Below are 24,846 nucleotides of genomic sequence, written 5' to 3'. Positions count from 1 at the left end.
TCTTGACAGTGATGGAACAGTGGCAATGTGTAGTTGTGAATGGGTGGATGATTGCCAACAAAATAAGTTTTGTGTGCTAATGCGGGCAGCAAACACTAGAACTAACTGCAACGAGAATTGTTAGTCTTTACCAACCAAAAAAGAGCATATGCCCTTCATTAACATTGCTCTCCGCCTACCAATGAATTAAAAAACACGGTGCCTAAGCGCCTAACATACACTGGTAGTGTTAGGTTTCCCAATCCATGGGATTGTTCTCCTGGCCTTGTCAAATGCATCAAAATGGTTCATAGTCATTGATACAAAGAACATACAGTGTACTAACATCTTGATGAATATTATACCAAGTGTACCATTAGACTACAGCTGGCACAATGAGTGGGGCATGTTAAGTAATATGTAAGGTGCATAAACGTGCCTGCATGGCCAAAGGAATACATCCCCATGTAGCTTAACCACCCGGCAACTGCATCTGCGTTTCCAGTCTACGTCTAGTCGTGGGGCGAATTTGGAAATTTGTGTATTACTTAATGACTATGACACGAAAATATATAACACAGTAATGTCCAGTACAACTACGGCTAGAAAGCAATTATTGCAAGCATTGATAAATTGGTTCAGGATCTTTCCCAAAGCAGAAATTTGTGAGTGGTGCATCAGCCGGGTCTTCATCAGTGGTGCCGAAAATCCCAACACTATATAAAAACAAAGACACATTTAGTAACTCTTCCACCTTTGTTATTACCGAAGCAAGGCACTGAGCGACAAGCCCTTATTATGGTATAGTTTGAGCTATACAACATAATAAGAAGTGCATTAATAATAATGATTATGGATGGCGGTTTGCCAAACAGCTTACAGTTTAGCTTAAACGTTTTCCTTACTATACATTCAGCTATTGGGTTCGGCTACGTACTTAGCAATAGCTGACAACCGAGGTATTAGTTCCATAATGAGCCACATAGCGCAATGCTGAGATATTGGTAGGCGGGCCGCAGCAGAGCGGCACTATTGTGGAGCATTATGTTAAGCTCGCAACCCACATCAAGGATCCTCGGAGCTTGCGAGTCCCTAACTTTTGCGTACAAAATGGCCAATTGCGCTAAAATCAATTCAAGGTTTAGGCTTAAAAAAAAAAAAGGAATGCTGCAAGGGACGGGCTACTCAACTGCCTCCCTGTCCATGGTCCAGCTGCCAGGGAACGTGTCCAAGCGGAGTTTGAAAAAAATCTGCAAATAGCTCACGCACTCGCACAGCAGACGGAGCAGCCCGTTGCGACTGCATTAGGCCAAGATGTCCGATGAGGTCATCTGCGTTACCCTCTGCAGCATCCCAAGCAACATTACAGCGCCTACAGTAATTATGCAGGACCACGGCTGCCTTAATTACAGCGCACACATGCACAGGCGCTAGTTGCATAGAGGTGTGAAAGACACGCCAGCGACTGACCAGCACGCCAAACGCACATTCTACGTAGCGCCTGTCACGTGTAAGGCGATAATTAAAAGCTTGCTTCCTGGTCGTGATGCCCCGACGAGCAAAGGGCCGCAGGACATGATTGGCAAGGCCAAATCCCTGATCTGCAACAAAAACAAAAGGCAGTTGCATATCTGGCATTCCAGGAAGCGCACATGGTTCTGGCAGGGCTAGTTGGGCAGCCGAAAGCCTCCTACTCATTCTGGATGCGCTGAAGATGCGCGCATCTGCAGCATTTCCATAGGCTCCAATGTCAACGATTCGAAAGCTGTTATTGCTGTCGGCTACGGCAAGAAGGACCACAGGAAAAAATTGCCGATAGTTGAAGTACCGGGACCCTGAGTTGGGGGGCTTTCGAACACGTATATGTTTGCCGTCCAGAGCCCCCAAACAATTTGGAAAATTGGCCCTCTCCCAGAAGGCACTCGCAACTTCATGCCAATCTTGCTGCGATGGAGGGGCCATGACTATTGGAAGAAGGTACTCCCATATTGCACTGCAGGTTTCCACAACGATTCTTCCAATCGTTGTACGGCCATGTTGGAAGGTGAATTTAAGGGATGCATATGAATTCCCAGTTGCCAGAAACCTATAAGACAACCAAAGGAGAATGAAAAAACAAACATTATGCACAGCAAAAAGGCAGTAAGTACACAAAGCGTACAGCCAACGTTCCCTAATTGGCATTGCAAGTGTCCCGAAAAGTACTAAAAAGCAAACACTACATTTACTGGTTCATAGATTCTATGATTACATGATAAGTTGCCGCGCTAGCTACAATTGTACAGGCGCACTGCCACAAAATCCTATGTTTGTGTCCCAAAAAAGGTAAAAAAGGACTTTGGATTGGTGATATGATGAGGAAAAAAAAAAAAAACATTATAAAAATGGTTTGCTTTGAGAATTTTGAGAGAATCCTTGGCCACTGCATAAGATCAGAATGCGATGTGGTATTGTAACTCAGTATAACAGATCGTCATTTAGAATGACGGCTATGAAAGATAGAAACGTTCATGCAATGCGCTTGAGCCTCAGGTAGTCACGGATTAAGACTACACATGTCTGCAAGACCAGTACTACACTGAACGCTATTAACATTACACATAACTGAAACAACTCTAAACACTGTATTTTATTGCTCACTTTGGTACTACTTAACAGTGGGACAGATTGATCCTTTTTGGACTCCACATTGCAATTAACGGCGTGCATGCCAGACGTGATACAAAACAAAGCTTTTGCTTTTGTACTATCTTGCAGACAGCAACATACAAGTATGCCTGGCATAGCAATATGTACTGTACAGCTTAGTAGTTGAAGATGTGCAATACTCTGCCACATTACATGTTATACGAATTCTGTTGACAAAAATAGCGGCAAATAAATAGAAAACCAAGTACTAACATGTACTATTCGCGTGCCACCTTACAGCAGTGATGGATGCACTGTCAGCAATTACAAAATGTACAATCACGTCCAAAGCGTGGGAGTTATATGGAGCACATATTTACCTGAGTGTTATGAGTAGCCTTTCTTCTGGTCGAATAGATTCTCGCATTGTAGTATCGTGATGTATTATCGACGATTCTATTCCACTCAGAAGCTCGTCAAACGCTGTAACTGATAGTCGACAAAACAGTTCAAACTGTTCGGGATACTCTCGAAGAGCAGCATACATTTCGATAAAAATATCCCAAAGCGTGCGCTGCCTGCATTATCGGGTGAACCCAATATCGGCGTTCGTAAGCCATTCTTGTAGCGGCGTTGGGCGGCACACTTGGAGAAGCAGCTTCACTTGCGACCATCATGCGCCGTCTTCTACGCCTGGAACAGAAGCGACGATGCACCAGCCATGTGATGGCTGCCTCTTCCCGTGTCACTGGAAACATTTTCATCCAGAACAAACTCTCACCTACACAGAAGACCTCTCTTGTGGGTATAAAGTTCGGCAGATTAACAAACAGCTGTTCTTAAAAAGGTTTACCAATGCTCCGCCCAACAGCATTACTGCATTATTCGAAACAGCCGTGTGCCGCTAAATCGCTAGGCGACGTATTATCGTTGACGCTTCGACGCTCGTGTGCTCTGGCGACACACCGTTTAAAAAATCGCCGAAAGATACGACCGTCGAAACGTTTTTACGACGCACACGCTGCAGCACGAATACGATGACGCTCGTCTGCCCGCGCCCTTACTTTGCTGCGAGTCTTTATTGTTGAGCAGGCAATTACAGTAAAATGCAATTTATTTTTCACCCGTTATGAGGGGATGTCTACAAAGCTGTGAGACTGGGATCAAGCCAATGTACAAGAGCCCTGGCATTGTACATATTGAGAGCGAAAGTGGCACCAGTTAGGTAGCACAAAAGCCATTCAGATAGCCAAATGATACTAGATCTCCCGCTGCATTGAAGGACGCAATGATGGAGAGACAATTTGAAATGACACATGCACCGCTAGAACACCCCCGAGCTCTGGAGAAGATCTGCAGTACTGCGAGCTGCCGAGGGAAAGAATGTCTAAAATAGTTTCGGAAAGGTGCGGGAAAACTACCGTTAACAGCATTGTCTAAAGGCTGCAAACATGCAGGGGGAGCGTTGAAAGAGTAAGTATCAACAAAAAATGCTGTGTCGTCAAGCCATACACTTATGCGCTTTGCAGTGAAAAGCGCAACAATACATTGCAACGACACCCATGTACCAGCTGCGTAGTCGTAACTTAACGGCATTTGTGCGCATTGCAACGGATGGAAGGCAGTTGTGTGGCCACTGACAAATCTATACTTTTACTACGGTTGATGAACTGCTTAAGCCGTTGCAGCACTCCGGCTTTTTATGATGACTGCCGTCATGGTGTCCTTTGCTTGGTAATTGGTCAAGTTAGCAAGTGAATATAGTGCTTGAAATTAGAGATACAACAACTATGCAGATTTCATATTGCTTTCTACATAGAGAGCCAAATAGAAGTGTGTGTAGCACTTCTGTTCAGTCTACAGAGAAGTGGCTTACTAGATGTTTCCGCACAATAGTGGCTTTGGCAAATTCTGTAATAGACTTACCAGCGGTGTCAGGAATATGCAGCTCCTCCAGTGACGTTACAGAACTTGCATTTGGGGTAAATGCGGGTGAGAGACTGTGATCCATGTTTCCATGGCTTGCTAATTTCAGGGAATGTGGATTGTTCGCAGAGTTTTTGTACGAAATAGGCTAGTGCAAAGCCTAGCACTGCAACGCGTCGAGGACATGTCCGGACGTCTTGATTTAACAGGCGCCCTAAAGAGCAGCTTTACGCATTTCAAGCAAGTTGTTTTCATGCTTACCAGCCTCTCGCCTGCGTATACTTCTGCGTATCTCGCGCAAACCAACAGGATTCTTCGCTTTTAGGTCACTCCATTTTTTCTGGAGCTGACCTGTTGACCGTAGAGTGCCAAAGCGTCGCTGTAAGGTGCGGGCAACCTCGCGTATAATTTTCCTCTTGTGCAAGTTTGGCTGCCGGTAGGGTCCTCTCTGTCCATCGTAGTCCCTTTTATCCATTATCCGGACTAGTGCACGAACTTCACAGGGGCCAAGGGGCGAGGTTCTGCGTGGCATCCTGCTCCTGTGTGGATCCGTGGAAATGGCCTCCTCTGTCTTTTCCAGTTGTTTCCCGAGCAAAGAATTGGCGCGAATATTCTGTAAGCTTCGTTACGCCTACTAGGCGTTTCCCGACGACGGCAAGTTTCATGTGATCCGCCTACTCTCATACATTCCTGTTTACATTGCGGCCTAATTCTCAGCGTTCCACAGAATGTGATGCGTCAACGCAGCGAAAGCAAGAAGGACAGCGTAAAAAATTTGGTTTCCGGCAAGATGTTTAGTTACGCTTAACATCAACTTCCCATTCCATTTCTTCAGAGTTTCGCTCTATAGCTGTGCAGCACATTACTCATTTGTTAGCCTGCATCCAGAAATGTTTAAGCATTTCCCCCTCATATTGTCCCGTCAATATCGTGGAGAATTTTGCGTCCGTGTGTCTTAGAGTTCTTTGGCTCGTGCCGTGCTATGTGCGATTTAGTACAACTGTGGGTGTGAAAGTACGAGCGCACATCCGCCATGCGAACGGTCATTCGCCCCGCCGACAAGCGGTTGTTTGAAGGTTTAACATTCTACTTTTAAAATTCGGCAGTGCTATAATTGGGAACCGGAAGTTAGGGGCGTGTTCGCGCCAAAACCCGGCAGCGCGGGAAAGTATTCAGCGGCCGAGACTCGCGCCATTTCCACACTTCAGAACTTCCTAATGGCTCGGCGCACGTCCCCACTAGGGAAACGCGAAGTGCACACTTTTGTGCACATTATGGACCGTCGAGATTACGACGGGTTGAAGGGTCCATATCTGCACCCTAATTGCTCATAAGCGCAGCATTTTGCGTGAGGTGGCTAAAGTTTTGGAACACCGTTATGGCACTGTTCGCACAAGCTCCCAGCTCCAAAAAAAGTGGAGCGATTTGAAGGGGAAAGACCCCGGGGGCCTGCGGGCGATCAGGGGACGCAACCGCCTTAGGGAGAGAGGTAGGCCATGACGTTGAATGCAAACAGTTGCATGCGCAGTCTTTCCGATCAATATGCTTAGTTTGTCGGGCGACTTTCGCAAGAGCGAATTTTCCGTCGCTGTGCGGTGAAAAAATAGACAGGGAAACTTGCAAACTGCCCAACACTCTTAAACGCCTTCCACTTAACTCGACCAGCTTCTGCTAGCGTGGGATTTCAGCCAACAGTAGTGGTGTCTAATTCACCCTTCGAAAATTTATTTGCTCTCCCTGCCTTCTGCTCTTGACAAACAATGTTCACTGGAACAAGATTCTTAGTTGATAGGCTAAAAAACCTGCAATTGGCGAATGTGCAGTAACGGCAAACCAAAGGGATTAAAAAAGCAACGTTTTGCAGTGTTGCGCTTAGCTTCAGTCGCAGGATAACGAGTACGTTTGTTAACAGAGCTGATTACACGGAAACGACAAACATTTTGAAATTGCAACCACCGCTATTGGTTAAGTGTCAGCTCTCGTTCGCAATAGCTAATGTTTTTTGTTAAGACGTGAACCATCTTTATGAGTTGCTCAAAGTACTGTTAAGGTGCATTCCCACAAACGTATATCGGCTCGATTTTCACGCCGAGCCGATATACGTCGTCCTCATGTGCAGCTCGTGGACACAGTCGTGGAGGCGACAGCGAGACACATTTGCCAACAAGGCAGAGAGGTACGTGGCCAGCTGCATAAACGAGGACTGGGCAAACTTAGATATAGCAGCAATGATAATGTTTTTGCTATTTTCTAATGGCGTTTTTTAGGTAGTCTTTTTTTTTTTATTTTAAAACCTTCGATTTTGATTGTCAGCAGAAACAACCAATGCAGCAACAGACCCTTCATCAAGTCTGTCACGCCAAATTGGAGGCTTTGACCGCGCAGTCGAACAAGACGACGAAGAAGAAACACCTTCGCAGCCAGCGTGGATGCAACGTCAAGGACAAGGTATGTAAAGTAGCAGTGAGCTGCACTTCGTAATTCACCATTCTCCTAAACTTTAAAATGCAGTCCAGTTAATCCTTTAACTACAGGCCAGATAACAGCATAGAGTCGCGTAGGCGAATGGGGGGTTTGAAATAAATGTAGAGATGTAAAAAGTTTAGTTCACAATGCAGTTAATCTCTCTATGAAAGGTGATAAAGGAAGGGTCGTACACCTTTGCATTGCCAGGGCAGCCTACAAGAGGCATGATGAAGCTTACCAATAAGACAACCTGCCCAACACTGAGGTCGCAGTAGTCAACCGGTCGTTTTGTGGCTCTCCGCTGCCAAACAAAACAAACACTTACAAGCAAAAACAATTGGATGCTTCGTTTGGAAATCCAAATGCATGCAAATGACAGTTTGAAAGAGGTGTTTGTTGCGTATACAAGATCCGGCAACCAAAAAACCATAGGCTGTTTTAATATTTATTTCAACCCATTCAGTTTCACCTACGCCTGCGAACGTGTCTTTTCGCTTTTTTTGTTAAGACTGCAGGCGCTGACAAATTTAAGGCATAGTTGTGCTCTGCTACAGCCATTATCTTAACATTGTCTGTACGGAGCAATTTGCCCTGCTTCTACAGGCGCATCTAATGTGCCATTGCCGTGGAGGAAGTGATTCTAAGAGTTGGCTTACCAAAATGCTTTATTATAGTTTGGCTTTCCGATTTTTTTCCCTACAAAACCGGGGCATTGAAATTTCCACAAGACGTGTAAAGCAGTGCTTCAGTGTGTTAGTTCGCACAGGATCATTCGCTAATGCAGTAAAGTGTCTAGATGGCTTACAGGTATGGCCCTTTCTTGCAACAGACAATTAGTTTAAGCAATTACTCGGCGCCACTTGTTAATTGTGAACTCTGGGACTGAATGATTTTTACATGTGTGTTATTAGGACCTTCAAGCGCAATTATGTGAAACTTTTCACCAAATAAGCATTATGCTGCGGAGTTTTAGGCTTAGAGCTAAGTTAAACAATTAACTTGGTACGATGTGAAATGACGTGGTGGACTAGTCAAGAAATAGAAAAAGAATTTAGTGCTTTAACCGGGGCATTATTTTTCCCTGTTAAATAAAATTGCGATTGACTGTGTGTTACGGCCTTATTGTTTTAGTTAGAAGGGAAAGTTAAATGGAAATGGAGGGGTTGTTTTTTTTTTTTGTTTTTTTTTTTAACAAAAGGTTTTCACTAAAACCCATAACTCTAGTTTTTGGGTAAAAACTTTCCAACATGCATTGCAGCATCTCCAACCAATTCCAGAAGGGGCCCCGTTAATTAAATAACTAGCAGCTAATTCGATAACGATAGTTGGCCAGCGTGGCAACCAAGTCAATTTAAATGCCTGTGCAATTCGGAATACAAAAAAAGGCTCTACAGTTACCATACTGCATGGCTAAGACAGTTTATATAGTGGTGTATGTTTTTTATTGCCAACGCTTTCTGAGGATGTTTTGCATGGCAACAAAATTGAGTGAATGTAACTGTGCATATGGGATGGTGTTTATCTTTGTTGTTCACCGGCTTTTAAATTTATTGTTCTTCCAGAGTGAAATATGTCGCTTAGCTGCTTTTCCACTCCGTCAGTACGGGAGATAATTGTCAGCTGCACCGCCTCGCTACTTGCTGCGCAACAGCAAGTGTCAGAGGCCCTTGAGCGACTCGCCCAACTTGATGCTTAGAGAGAGGAATATATTGGTACTAGATTGTGAATTATATACCTCTTTTAATACAGTTTTAATTGTTAATAGCGTTTTAAAAATGTCTTAACACATTGCTACTTTTCCCTTCAGTTGGAATAGCAATGACTTAATAAATGTTTCAAGACTCCACCTTTGTGAGAGAGAATGTATTTTATACAATTGCTTGACGCTGGTGTACTTAAGTTATTTGGTAACGTGCTGCAGGAAAGTAGTCAAACAGTTAGTGGACAACCTTAATAAATGCTCAAAGTAAAAGTCACAGTGTATGGTTTCGGAATGGGCCAACAAAAATTTCAAGCCATCCTTTGTTATTTAAATATTCCAATTGACTTCGCAGTAATCACTATCCAGTTCAAAAGTCCTCGGTTAAATGTTGTAAACCTGAAAAGGCAAATTTTGTATTAAAAAAAACAAAAAAACACTTTATCCCCACAAAAAAGAATTACAGCAAAAACTCATCGGAGCATTGACAATGCAACTACCCCCACACCAGAAACATTACATTCTAGCCAAAAGTAAAGGACTAACAGCCTGAACATTTTTAATATGGAAGCGAAGGCAAGTGCTGTATTGAAGATACAAAACTTAAAGACGCGCTCGACATTGCAATGGTCAGGAACATATGCCAGTCAACAAAAGTAGCTATGTAAAGAGGCTGCCATCCTCTAGAGTCAAATTCACAATCTTCAACTCAGAATGTAGAGTTTGTTAGAAAACTGAAGTTCCATCAGCGTTTCACAAGAACAGGATCGGGGACAGTGTGCCTGTAACGTAGGGAGAATAAAGGAAAAATCAGAAAAGTGCTGGATAAGTGAACCCCCAAAAAAATGGCGTTTACTAAACACCCATAAGAAGAAAGTCTTAGATGAAATGTAATGCTTCTGCGTGCCCAAAGGCACGGCATTTGCTGCTGCACGATGCAAAGAGAGGGATGACAATACTATGTCGATAGCAGAAATGGTAATACAGTGAAAAGGGTGTATAAGGATAGAATGCAATGGGATGGTAACACAGAGGCTAGATCAACATATATGTGTGCCACACGTTGTGCAGTCTCGTTCGTCAATGTGAAACGGGTGCGTGTTTTTCAAAAGGGCAGGGCAGGTTAACAATATTGGTTGCCATAGCAATGGACTTTCAAGTTGGGAAATGCATAACGCTATTTACCATAAATTTTTGGAAGCAGCTTAGAAGTGAGCCGCTATTGCAGAGGGAGTGTGCGATATACCGCGATTAGTGCGGAATGTATGAGTTTGTAAGCGTCATACTTGCAGTGTTTAGCAATGCTGTGCACTGGGCCAAGAAACTGCTTTGGTATATCCAATGGCAGTAGCTTGTCCACAAAGCTAATTGCAATAAATTTTCAACTATACAGCGTTCAGATGAAACATTATGGTGAATTTCAGGAGACTGGTTGATTACGAGTTCCGTAGTAGTTAAGTCGGACACAATTGTCACAGGCAATGCCAATAGCAATGTTTGGGATAAATATATGTAATGGAACCACTGGTTTTCAGCGTTTAAGCACCTCACTAATGCAGCATAGCAATGTGAAGCTATAAACGCAGGCAGCAACATTTGTGATTGCAAGCTGCTGTGGAGTGTGTTGAAAGGTAGGTATTCTTGAGAACTCTTAGAAAACGCACACACTATAAGTTATCAGATAGCGCATGTAGTGTTGCAATACAAGGTACTTACATCGACGTTTTGCCCAGGATCCTATGAGAGGTGCATAGTTCTGCGGAAAAAAGATAACTGGAAGAAAATATTATACGTTATGAACCACTGTTGAAAGCTTCAGACATTCAATGTCTATAATGTTAGTGCAAATGATTTGAGCTGCTGTTTCATTGCTCCTGTAAAGAAATTATTTTAAATCGCTGTAATTAGACCAGCGCTTTAAGGCTTGCACGTGCGCACACAGCAATAATGAAGATTTTTTCATTTTATTGGGGCAGCGATGAATGGTGGAAAACAAGAAGAAAATTCTAACCACCCTGCAAATCTAAACAAAAAAGGTTACTGCCTTAAAGTTGGCCTCACTAAGCAATGGGTATTCCAACTATACAATACAGCGAACAGGTTTTTTTCGAGGTTTTAGTTCCATAATGTGTCTGACTGGTATGTCTTTGCAACATGTACGGCAAATTGTAATGTTGCGGCCCCAGTCTTGCACATTGTTAAGCTCGCAACCCTCTTCACGGGTCCTCGATGCTTGCGAGTCCCTAGCCTTTTTTAAAAAACAAAAAACAAATTAGACTTCTTAAACAGTAACATTAGGCTTAAAAAAAAAATGTTGCTAAGATTCGAAAGCTCAATTGCCTCCCTGCACATGATCCAACTGCCAGGGAATGTGTCCATGCGTACTCAGAAAAAATTCAGAAAAACGGTCTCGCATTTGCACAGCAGATGGTGCTGCCCTTTGATACTGCATCAGGTTTAAGTTTGCATTTTGCACGGCAAAATGACCATCAGCAGGATTCCATGCAACATTATTTCGCCTACATAAATTATGCAAAACCACGGCAGCTTTAATTACAGCACACACGTGCGCAGGTGTTAGTTGGATTGCAGTGTGTAGCACCCTCCAGCGGTTGGAGAGCAACCCAAATGCGCACTCAACGTATCGCCTTGCCCGTGTAAGCCCGTAATTAAAAACCTACTTCCTGGTGTTGATGCATGACATGATTAGACAGAACAAAGCCCAGATCAGCGACAAAAGGAAGAGCTGGCTCTGTCATACCAGGAAGCGCACGTGGTTCTGGCAGGGAAAGCTGGCCAGCCGAAAGCCTCCTACTCATCCGTGATGCACTGAAGATGCGGGCATCAGCAGCACTACCATAGGCTCCAATATCGACTATGTGGAAGCAGTAATTGCTATCGGCAACGGCAAGAAGGATCACAGAAAAAAATTGCCTATAGTTGAAGTATCTGGAGCCTGAGTGCGGAGGCTTTCGCACACGAATATGTTTGCCGTCCAGAGCCCCCAGACAATTTGGAAAATTTTGCCCTCTCCCAGAAGGCACTCGCAACTCCTAGCCAATCTTGTTGCGATGGAGGGGCCATTACTATAGGGACGAGGTGGTCCCATATCAGGGTGCATGTCTCCGGAACGATGTGGGCGATTGTCGAGCGACCGCGGTGAAAGGCGAATTTCAGGGCAGCGTATGAATGTCCCGTTGCCAGAAACCTGTGGTGGAGAAAAAAAGGGAATACTGTTACACACATTGAGCATTGTGCGTGAAAAGCAGTTTATCATAGGTGGGGGGAAAAAGAATGCATTTGCACATTGTCACGTTGAAACAGTAGAGAAAAGGTTATGAGACAGCAGGATGCACATTATCGACAGCAGGTAGTAAAAATTTGGAAGAGCTTTGCCAGTCATTACGCAGTGTGATCTTTGAGAGGCAACCAATTTGAATTGGTCAGTTTGTCAAGTTGGTGATGTAATTTAAGAAATGGGAAATAGCGTAGTGCAATGATGGGACAAAGCAAAGTAGTGCATGCAGTAACGGCATGGCTTTGCTGTTCTGCATGCCTAGCAAACCAACAACTATACTGAATAAAGAGCAGTGTATTGATGTATTTGCATCGGCGCTTTGAAATTATGGAAAAATGGTCCCCGGTGGATATTAGGTGGAAAAGCAAGGAAAAAATTTGCTAATTGCATACTGCATCGCTGCCTTACAACTTGCACACTGCCAACTAAACTGTCAGTGTCACAAAGCAATAACCATGACATAGAACAGTGGTGGCGAACCAATGGCACGCAGAGCCCTCCCTGCTGGCATGCAGAGCCATTGGCCGCTCACCACTAGTACCTGGAAGGGCCGCGGTTCCCCGGCAGCAGGACACGGAGTGCCGGCAGTAGCAGGAGACGGAGCGCTGGAGGCGGCAACAGCAGAAACGCAGCACAGAGCGCCACCGGTAGCAGGAGACGGAGCGCTGGAGGCATGAGCACAGCCACTGCCAGCGGAGGCTGGAGAGAGCGGTGGTAGCAGCAGCAGGAGAGCAGGATACAGAGCGACTTCAGCACAGACTGTGGGGTGTCTGGGGGGTGTGTCACTGGTATACAGTGAGCCACTGGGGGGTGTCTCGCTGGTATGCGGGGGTCTGCTGGGGGGGGTGTCGCTGGTACGCAGGGGTCCGCTCGGGGGGTGTCACTGGTACGCGGGGGCCGCTTGAGGTTTCGCTTGTATGTGGGGGGCCACTGGGGGGTTCGCTGGTACGCGGGGGGGCCGTCGCTGGTACGCGGTGGGCCACTGAGGGGGGTGTCGCTGGTACGCAAGGGGCCGCTGAGGGGTGTCGCTGGTACGCAAGGGGCCGCTGGGGGGGTGTTGCTGGTACGCGGGGGTCCGCTGGGGGGGTGTCGCTGGTACGCGGGGGGTCGTTGCTGGTACGTGGGGGGGGGGTCGCTGGGGGGGTGTCGCTGGTACGTGGGGGGTCGCTGGGGGGTGTCGCTGGTACGTGGGGGGTCGCTGGGGGGGTGTCGCTGGTACGTGGGGGGGTCGCTGGGGGGGTGTCGCTGGTACGTGGGGGGGGGTCGCTGGGGGCCGCTGAGGGGGTGTCACTAGTAGGCGGGGGGCCGCTGAGGGGGTATCACTAGTACACGGGGGGGCGCTGAGGGGGTGTCACTAATACGTGGTGGATAGGAGGCGCTGTGGGGTGTCACTAGTACGCGGGGGGCGCTGTGGGGTGTCACTAGTACGCGGGGGTGCTGTGGGGTGTCACTAGTACGCGGGGGCGCTGTGGGGTGTCACTAGTACGCGGGGGGCGCTGTGGGGTGTCACTAGTACGCGGGGGGGGAGGTGCTGTGGGGTGCCACTAGTACGTGGGGGGGGCGCTGTGGGGTGTCACTAGTACCGCTGCGGTATGTTTACATGTGGTGGAAATGGGCAGGGCTGTTTCAAAATAGACGGGGTGCAGATTTTGACTACTTTTTGGATGCGGAAATGCTGCAGTATGTCTGCATCCAAAAAGCAGTCAAAATCTGCACCCCGTCTATTTTGAAACTGCGCTGTCCTTTTTTAGAACGACGGGGGTAAAATTTACGTCGTGATAAGCCCCGCCCCCTGACGTGTTGGAACTTTGCGATAAATAAGTGGGTTTTGGGTTGCAGTTTGGGCACTCGGTCTCTAAAAGGTTCACCAACACTGACATCGAACATTACTTGTATGTCGGTTGGGTACATGTATAGTGCAAGTAATGCCCACATAGAACTTGGTAATGATAATATGAAAAAGGCCAAAGTGCAAAGTAATGTATGAAGAAATGTGACAGTCAGACTACAGACATTGCATAGTTATTGCGAAATAGACTAACAGCTGGAAAAACAAAGTGCCCATTTGAGTTACAGGCCCATGTTTGCGCACAGACTAGTCAACAAGAAAACAATTCCCAACACTTGGTAATACTTTCCTGAAAAAATGGAGGCCAAAGCGTTTCAAATGTTCATAGCAAAAGGTACAACAGTATTGAAGACGTGGGGACTTACCGCAACGTGATCAAAAGCCGTTCCGCTGGTGACACACAGTCACGCATCGCTGTGTCTTGCCTTGTTAAACCGGTAGTATGCCCTGCAGCAATGAGTCAAATTCAGAGATGGACAATAAGGCAGAACAACTGGAACTGCTCAGGATATCGCCTCAGACCATTTCTGGAAAATAACCATGGCTGTGAGCAGCCAGCATTATTGGATGGACCCAATAGCGTCGCTGACGCACTCTCCTCTGCCGCACGCTGGCCTGGGAATGTTGTGTAGGTGGAAGTAACGTGCCTGCTACACCCCGTCTTCTTCTGCGCCTGGAACAAAAACGGTGATGTAGTAGCCATGCTATTGCTGCATCGTGGTGAGTAACCGGAAACATCTTTAACGGAGTACGACAGAAGACGCAGTAAGAGCTCTGCGTTTCTGGCTGCAAAGCTCTGAAAGTGTGGATTGTGGCACTCTCTAAATTCGCAACCAAAGGCAACGGGCTACCCTACGTCATTAAGCGATAATGCAACGCAGCCTGTGGCACTTGATTAGTGGTCGACGTGTTTTCGCTCACGCTGCGACGCTCGTGTGTACGGGCGACACAACGGGAAACGTTCGCCGAAAAATATGACCGACACAGCGCATTTAAGTCGCACATGCTTCAGCGTGTAAACGCCGACGCTCGTGTGAACGCACCCTTAAGATGCAAAGCTAAATTCAGATGCAGACCCGTCATCCAAGAAGAAGTAATCAAGCAGAAAATATATCAGCAGCATCAGGGGTGTCAATCAGATAAACGTTTGCAGTCTTCTTAGTTTAAAACTCCATCTTTATTCCATCTTGCATAAAACAACGTTTCGACCGGAAAGAGCCCAGTCTTTATCAAGCCAATGTATGAATGTGGCGGCGCGGGGGGTAGCAGCGGGGAACAGGGGGGAACCCTCTCTCTCTCCCTCTCCCCCCCACTCACCCAGGGCACCCCCCGAATCTTTTTGCCCGAGTACGGAAGTACTCAAAAATCGCGGTACTCGGGTGAAAAAGGGGCGTGGCCGAGTAGGCTCGCTCATCACTATATTATACCCCTTTTTTATTAAATACTTTTGGACTTTGGACAATACAATTTAGGGAATTTTTATATTATGTCCCTCCGAAAGCTCAATGTCCTCTGACAATTTGGATTCTTGAAATCCGTGCGGGTGAACAAAACACATGATTTATGCCCATAGTGAATCATTGGAGACCCGCTAGTAATTTGAAATATACATGGATGTCCTGTTTCCCTGGTGCAGTGATCGATTGATCGGTATATCCCCCAGCTGAATCATGAAATTTTGGAGTGCTTCCTGCTCGACGCCTCAATACGCTTTCATTGAATCCTAAATAAGTCATCTAATGCCACGTCTTACCCGCAGCTTTCAGCTCCTCTGAGTCGCTTGGAAAAATTGTGTTTTTTATATATAAAAAAAAAAAAGTATTTCGCAAGACACGTCAGAGGCACGCTCTCGGCATTCTTACTGGAGATCTGCATGAAAATGAAGGATGCTGATCAGCGCAACAGGTAAAAATGACAACCGGAGGTGTCAAATGGCATCCTGCTGGTGTCAAATGTATCCCTATCAGTGCGGATCAACAACACAGATGTTAAAATCTTAAAGTTGCCCATTGACATTGTGCCTTAGTTTCCTAAAATGCATAAAGCAGTGATTTACATTTTAAAACTACCTGTGAATATTGGAGACTATGGGGAACATCCTCAATTTCATCCGACTCAGAATGATTCTCCTGCGGAAACAATCCCCCATTTAATCATGATATTTTCTTAGAAGGTTCTACGCAGAAGTCTAGAATTACAACAATCCAATTTGTAGCAAAGTCTTACCTCTCCCACAATATCACTAGAGGAATCTGTACAAAATTCATTTTCATCCTTCAAAATTTCCATGTTATCGTTGGGGTTAGACTAAAATGTTTGAAGAAAAAAAAAACTAAAAGAAATTGGTATTATACATTACTTTTAAAAATTGTCACTACCTCTGACTAAACAAAACTCAGCAATGCAAACACAGAGGTTCAATGTTCAGATAGCAGTCTTAGTGACCCAGACAGTTTCACAGTTTTGGACCTGTATAGTTGGATTTATCGATTGATAGCCTCTTGTAGTCAGAGTTTCAACATTAGTACACCTTTATAAAGCAGTCTTTCATCCAGCATTAATCCAAACGATTGGCTTACTGAAGCGAGCTCAGTCTTCTCAGAAGAATCCTATTACCCCAAATCTTACCTTACACACGTTTCAAAAATCTCACAAAGGAGTACAAAGAATTCACGAGATGTTGGTGGGAGGTTCAGGGACTTCAGAGATATGCAGAACAAAAGATAGTTCCTAGGGAGTTACGTAATTCAGTCCTACCCCCGCATGAAAAAATGGGAAGAAATTTCCTCCCTCAAATTGATTCAATTGTTGCTAGAGAAGGAAAAAATTACTCTTGCCAAAGATCAAAAATCTTTGGAGGAGCAAGTTGAGCTGGCAAAGAGATTTTCATCAGATCCAGATTTTATTGTAAAAGAGAAAGCATTACAAGACCAAATTGAAAAATACACACAAATATTAAAGAGCGAAAGCACAATTTATTTATGCTAGACTTCTAGGATTTCCAGAAATAAAAAGCTTACTCCGCTACTAAACATTTCTGAGACTGAGGCCAGCTCCTCTGATCCAGATCCCTTGGACAGCGAGGGTTCTAGAAATCGGAGACCTTACCTTCCTCCACGCCAAAACAGGGGACGTCGTACATATCGGCAGATCTAGACTAGCCCCAGAAAGTTTCCTCGACCAACCAATCTCCCGATATTTTTTGAGGGGGAACTGGGAGCCATACAATCTACGTTGATCACAAAGCCTATTGAAACAACCTACACCGTGATGGATAAAACCTTAAATCTGTTGCCTCCTGATAAGATGCAAATAATCAATCTTTCTAGACACAAACCAACTAAAGTTGAGTGTGTTGTTTTGGAGAGGGGGCTGTCCTTTGTCCCGACGAGCCAATACAATCCGTTCATATGGACGAAGGACATCTCCCTCTTCACTAGAAAATTACGCTGGAAAAAGTTTTTTCTTCAAAAAGATAAAACACACACTTAGGAACTGGGCTTCACACCAGACGATTTGCAAGGGATACGTATTCTTGAGTCTTTGGAAAATGAAATACCAGGGACAGACTTAAGATCACCAAATAAATCTTCCCCTCCAACAATCTACTGCCCAGAACTTGATTTGTTCAAGAGGCTAGTTCTGAGGGATATAAAATCTTTGCAGTCTTGGTCAAAATAACCTCCAAATATGACAAAAAATGAATTTTCTGCACACAACAAACTAAAGAATGATGAAACATTGATTATTAAACCCTCAGATAAGGGGGTAACGTTGTTCTAATGGATGCAGAAAACTATGTACAGATGTGTGCCCACATCCTGGACGATAAGGAGACTGATGCAAAATTACAAGCTGACCCCACACAGAAATATCTGATAGAGCTCAAAAATCTGCTGCTACAAGCAAAGGAAAGCAGATATATTAGTGAATCTGAATATCGTTTCATGTTGAACAATACCCCAAGAACATCAACATTCTATGCGCTTCCCAAAGTGTGCAAAGGACTTAACCCATTAAAAGGCAGGCCAATTATATCTGGGATTGACAATCTTACCCAAAAACCAAGTCTATACATAGACAAGATATTGAGACCTTTTGTATCATCTCTACCTTCTTTTGCAAGAGATACAATGGATTTGCTTCGACAAATCCAGGATATTACTGTAGAACCCGATACCCTAATCGCCACCCTGGATGTGGAAGCATTATACAGCTCTATTCCACACCAGGGTGGACTTGATGCGACTAAGCATTTTCTGTCGCAAAGGGGCTCTCAAATGACTGTACACAACAACTTTGTACTATCATTGTTGAACTTCATTCTCACACACAATTTTTTCTTGTTTTACTATAAGTACTTCCACCAGCTCAGGGGCACCGCAATGGGAACTCCATGTGCCCCATCGTATGCCAATCTGTACCTGGGCTGGTGGGAGGAAAGAGTTGCTTTTTCGGAGATCGTGGAGATTCTATATAACTTATACCAATTTGCCCGACAACAAAATCGTGAAGAACTACTAATACCGAAGATAGGCGATGAGTCATCCACGATAAGAGTTCTGGGCACGTATGACACAGGCCATATGGAGGTCAAGCAAATTCTAAACAGATATTGGGAAATCCTATCTAATGATAAAGACCTAAAAGACATGATCCCAGAAACACCGCAGATCACATATAGAAGGGGACACAATATTAGAGCCCATCTGATCAAAAGTCCTTTTGTCTGTAAAAAACAGCAAGAAAATTGGTTGTCTAGCAATATACCCAATGGAACCTTCTCATGCTCAAGATGTGCAGCTTGCACTTATGTTTTGAAAAGTGACTCCTTTTCCTTTAGTACTAACCAAACTTACCAAATGAGGAATTTCTTTAATTGCCCCACCAGAAATGTTTCTCTAATCACTTGTTCGTATAAAAGACAATATGTAGGAAAGACTATACAGGAATTTAGGAGGAGGATCTTGGGGCATATCGGAAACATTAGGAGGAAAGAAAGTACGCCTGTATCCAACCATGTGTGGCAAGAACATGATGGCAACTCTGTCTAAAATTCTACGGTGTAGAATTAATAAGGAGAGACATGAGGGGAGGAGATATTGACTCTCTCCACTTACAAAAAGAAGCATGATGGATCATCCGTCTGGACACTGTCCAGCCAAGGGTCTCAATGAACAGTTGCTATTCAACTGCTTTCTCTAAAAGCATATTCGAACGAGAATTAAACTATGTCTTTGACCAAAGGTTACCCTTTTTTCCCACCTGTCACTCGGACCAACAAATAAAAATTGTCTTGTGCATCAAATGATGCAGTAGAACCCAATAGGGTGGTGTCATACCTGATGGACACATATGCCTAGAAAGAATATGTGGTAGATGGCTGAGAGGTTCACCATTCTGTCTGTATTTTCTGTATTTTTATCAGCTGTGAAGATGCTGTATTGTGTCTCTAATCTAAACCTCTGGGGGAAGGAAACATTGCCCCCCCCCCCACCACCACCTCCACAAGAATTAAAGGAGCAGTGCTTTGTGTCCATAAACTGGTCAAACTGGTTCTTAGCAGCAGAGAACTTATCTAGGAATGTCTCCGTGTAAAAAGACAGGAAATGGCTGCCTGGAGAGAGAAACAGGAAGTATTTCCTTCGGACACAAGTCAAGAATGAACAGAGCATGCTCAAGGGAAGCTCTTCCCAGGTGAAAACCATCGAGGCCAGAGGCTCCATCTCTTATTTATTCTGTTCTGAGACCTTGCTAGGTCGATTTGAAGCTTTATTTTACTAGGCTTTAGTGCTTATGGGCTGAGAATAGTGCTGCTATGCATCACTGGAGCACGGCTTCCTTCCCTATGCTAATACTATAAACCTGGCACTTTTGCTTTACAAATAACATCGCTCCCTACGTGGAAGCAATTTTCTACCGGCTATACTATCTAGATATTGGCCATATAACAGAATTGGGCCATCTTTCAATAAACATCAAAGTTTCAGCCTTACCGTGAAATTTTGCAAAGCAAAAAAGAGCTAAAAAGAGCAGACCAGAGAAACAATTGTTTAGTTTATATATTAAACCAATAGAAGAGCTGTCTGTATACCTATATTTCATTTAGAAGTCTCTTCTTGGGAAATCTCCGAATCCCTGGATACTAACAGTCTAAAACACTGTTTCAAACAGATATCTATAATATAAAGCTCACTACACTCCTAACGATCCACTGATATCTAGCGGTGAAATCCGTTAAGATAAATAAATCTATAAACGGATGTATTGTTGACTAAAAACATCTGAGTTTTACTATAGAATAAAATCAGAATGTATACATATAACATCTGATTTTTATTATTAAAAGTTTCCTTAAATTTTACAGGAAGCAAAATTCAACAAAGTGCTCGCTAATCTCTTTAGGCGAGCCGGGATCTATGATTCTATTTCCCAATACCAATATTAGCTTTGGCACCTTTAATATATGAATCACTTTGTCTGACTATGCGCCCACCATATTAACATAAAAGGGCACATTTATATATATCCTTAATTGGATGCTCAGATAATCCATATATGCATCCCAAATCTGAATGTATCGATCGCATGCATACATTCTAACCTTGGATACAAACATTCAGACTAAGCAAATGGGGAATATGATTCTACAATACAGTTAATATATCCAGGTCTTTATAAATTAGCTGATTGACCGGAATTATATTCCCCTTTTTGGTGCAAACGAACCTATGTTATTCACACAATTTGTATGCGAGTTTGTTTTGTCTGTCTGCTAATCCTCCCGAGATTTACTATCTCATTTGTGCACCCCGCATGTGGATTTTTTTAGTGATATATTAATAAAATATTATATTTTAATTTTGTCTAAACTGTGAAAGACCTTTATAAAGCAGGGCTCTGACTGGCACAAAAACCTGCGCTGCCACAACCAAGTTGTAAACCGTGAGATATGTAAAATACGTGCTCGTTGGCCCGTTTTTGTAGTGTCTACTGCACCGGCACAATCCTCCGTCAAATAAAGCGGCTGCTGCAAAAAAAAGAGTATAGAAATTGCTATCCGTTGACCTTTTTTTGGCAAGGAATATCAATCTCATTGCAGTTTGGCCTCAAGTGATGGGCCGCAGCGTCAGGATGGGTCCTCTTTCACTCTGTCGACTTTGCAGCGTGGAAATTTTGCTAGGTATTGTACGTGTTTGTAAGTTTGATCCCCCCCCCCCCCCAAAATGTCTGCATCCCCCCTCAGGACCGCCCAAATGTCTGCATCCCCCCTCAGGACCGCCCAAATGTCTGCATCCCCCCTCAGGACCGCCCAAATGTCTGCATCCCCCCCTCAGGACCGCCCAAATGTATGCATCCCCCCTCAGGACCGCCCAAATGTCTGCATCCCCCCCTCAGGACCGCCCAAATGTATGCATCCCCCCTCAGGACCGCCCAAATGTATGCATCCCCCCTCAGGACCGCCCAAATGTCTGCATCCCCCCTCAGGACCGCCCAAATGTCTGCATCCCCCCTCAGGACCGCCCAAATGTCTGCATCCCCCCTCAGGACCGCCCAAATGTCTGCAGTCTCCCTTCAAAACCCCCTCATTGTCTGCACTCCCCCTTCAAAACCCCCTCATTGTCTGCACTCCCCCTTCAAAAACCCCTCATTGTCTGCACTCCCCCTTCAAAACCCCCTCATTGTCTGCACTCCCCCTTCAAAAACCCCTCATTGTTTGCACTCCCCCTTCAAAACCCCCTCATTGGCTGCACTCCCCCTTCAAAACCCCCTCATTGTCTGCACTCCCCCTTCAAAACCCCCTCATTGTCTGCACTCCCCCTTCAAAACCCCCTCATTGTCTGCACTCCCCCTTCAAAACCCCCTCATTGTCTGCACTCCCCCTTCAAAACCCCCTCATTGTCTGCACTCCCCCGTTAAAACCCTCTTATTGTCTGCACTCCCCCTTCAAAACCCCCTCAAAGGAGCCCGCCCCCCAAATGTCTGCACTCCCTCTTAGGAGCCCGCCCCCCAAATGACTGCACTTCCCCCTTAATTGTCTGCATCCCCTGTTTGCACTCCCCCTTAGGACCACCTCCCCAAATGTGTGCATCCACCCTCAAGAGCCCCCAAATGTGTGCATCCACCCTCAAGAGCCCCCAAATGTGTGCATCCACCATAGGAGCCAAGGCCATTGTCGGCACTCCCCCCCTAAGAGCACTCCCCAATGGTCTGCATCCCCCCTTTTGTAGCCCCAAATGTCACTTGTGGTAAAAAGGAGCCATGTACCTAGAATGAAGGAGTGCAGGCAGGAGGAGTGCACTGCCCACTCCTCCTCCACTCTCTGTTAGCAGTGATGCTCTTGCAGGAGCTGACAGCTCCGGCAGAGCAGTGTTCGCTCCTACCATTATGACGGTCAGTAGATCATGTGACCGACGTCATTGGGAGCGCGCACACCAAGGGGAGAAGAAACCATGGTCCATCATGGGAAAATGGACTGCGGGGCCATCTTTGAAAAGAAGAAGTACAAAGTGAAGAAACAGCTGCTTTAGGTAAGTGCAAAATTTTTAAAAGGTTAGAATTTACGTTTTAACTACTTTTGTTTACAGGTTTACAGTGGAGAAAAAAAGTCCCAGGAGGCACTGATAATCTTGGTATTTTCAGACATTGCTGACCTTTAACATTTTGCTGCACTGTACTACTTACATATAAGCCAGCACTTGAATACACAGCTGCCACCAGAGTTCCTGGAGCCATACCATCCGATGCTACAATTGGGTGACTTAAGGGTTCAGCAAATGGCATCTTTATCTCTTGTAAACTTTCAGCTTGAAGGGGATTTGAATAAGGAGCATGTTGTCCAGATGGGATTACTTGAGCCAATACTAGAGCTGCTGGAGTCTGGTGATTCAGCAGTACTGTGTAATTCCTGTGCATGCATCATGACTTTGGCCATGTCAGATTCCAATCATAAGGCCATTGGTACTGCTAGAGGAATTCTGTCTTTACTTACTTTGGCAAAGTCATATGATCCAAGGGTTCAACAAAACGCTGTTAGCGCCTCAAAAGTGTTCTGTGTCTAGAGGGAGGTCTACCAGTTCTCACCCTGCTTCTACAGGCAACAAACTCTGAAATCCAGTACTACAGCTGTGCTTCTATGGGGAACAATGCTGTTAATCTAGAGCAACATAAAGCCATGCTTGCCATTCTTGCTTCAAATGCTGATCTCTGTCTTCCTCAGTTCAGAAGGTCCCCAATCAGGCGTGTCTGTTTGAATAAGCTAGCTTCAAGTGGTTTATCTTCTCACTATGGACATCATGCCTTTAGTCCTCTCCCTGCTGAATTCTAGCAATACAGATGTCTGCCAAGCTTCCATTACTCTTCTGTGCACTGTCATCCTACAGAATACTTGGATGCTATACTGTATGAAGAAATGCTTCAAAATTAATCTGCTTTGATGCAGATGATGCCCTGCACCATCAAACCTTCACCAAGCAGAGAAACGAGAGGTGATTGTGGGAGTCAATGCTTTGAAGAATTACTACTTGCACTTCTTGATCCAAACAATGAAGAAGAATCACTGCAGTATATTGCATTATGCTTTGCAGAACTAGCTAAATATGACTTCACATGGGAGCAGCTGATTAAAAGGAAGAATAAGGCACTTATCAGATACTTGGAAGACAAAGAACTCTCCTTTCGGGCTGCCACTGTTATAAAACATCTGGCACACTCCGGAAAAACTGCCACAGACTTGAAACCATTAATGAAAGAAGTCCAAGCCTACCTCATGAGTTTTCTTAATCACCCAAAACTGAGATTTCAGCAGATTGGCATAGGCACCCTGTGCTCTTTAAGTGAAGATCCTGAATTTGCAATGGCCATCAGTCAAAGTTGACTGAAAGAACAGCTTAAGCAAGTCCATCAGCACACAGAAGAGACCCATGCATTACTCAAACTGGCCATTAGTCAAACAGATGGACTCAACTTGAATGAAAGATTAGTTACCACTCTTTTATCATATAAGTTTACATTCTCCTGGCTAGTGGGGCTGACAATGACCCCACTGACTGTGCTGTGATATTAAAATCAGAAAAAAATATTATCAACACTGGCATATATACCATCAGGTTCACATCCTGAAATATTTTCATTACCTCCATGTGTGTCTTACAAAAGAGACAGAAATCTGAGGGATTCGTTGGTCTCAGGTAAGATGACAAGATTTGTGCCCGGCTTCGCCAATCATGTTAAATCACAAATTGCACAAAGATATTAAAGAATACAAGCGGTATATTGATGACTTGGTTTTTATCTGGGATGACTCAATAATGGATTTTAAAGAGTTTACCAGTTTTATAAATAATGATTTTAACCTACGCTTTTCTGGCAAAATCTCAGAGAATATTGAGTATCTAGATCTTGTATTGAATCATGAAAACAATAAAAATATTAGCAAGACTTTTTAAACCAACAGATATCAACAGCCAATTATTTCATAAAAGCTCCCACTATAGAAAATAGAAAACCAATATAACTTACGGTCAATTCAAGAGACTTTGACGTAATTGCACTAGAACAGAAGATTTCAAAATCCAGAGCAACATTATTAAATAAGGGTTGAAAAACACATTTCCTGGACTGGCACTTCCACTCTGCTCATAAACAATGGGTGGTGTTGGAACAGGCTGACTGTTCAATCCCCCTAAAACTGCTCCCCTGGATCCAGGCATGCGATAGGGCACAGACCCCGTCCCCAAACGTTCTTTTAAAAGGGACACTAAAGTTATGAGATACAAATAGATGTCCGAGCTTGATGCTCGTTCAAGCATTAGGGTGTTTGAGATGCTCGTTATTCAAGACGAGCACCACGCGGTATTCGAGTCAATTCCATTTCCTTCCCTGCATGTTTAGCACCATTTTTTAGCTAATAGACATACAGGGAAGGCATTACCACTTCCTCCTGTGACGTGCCAGCCCTATCCCACCCCCCTGCAGTGAGTGGCTGGCGAGATCAAGTGA

General features: G+C 44.6%; 1 pseudogene; it reads left to right on the top strand.

Annotated features, from left to right (window-relative positions):
• Nucleotides 1-3,282: 3,282 nt before the first annotated feature.
• On the top strand, nt 3,283-23,905 carry LOC136573512 (uncharacterized; annotated as a pseudogene).
• Nucleotides 23,906-24,846: the final 941 nt, after the last annotated feature.

Source organism: Eleutherodactylus coqui, chromosome 7 (assembly GCF_035609145.1).
Source record: "Eleutherodactylus coqui strain aEleCoq1 chromosome 7, aEleCoq1.hap1, whole genome shotgun sequence".
NCBI classification, from domain to species: Eukaryota; Metazoa; Chordata; class Amphibia; order Anura; family Eleutherodactylidae; genus Eleutherodactylus; species Eleutherodactylus coqui.
This window is presented reverse-complemented; position numbering and strand designations above follow the sequence as displayed.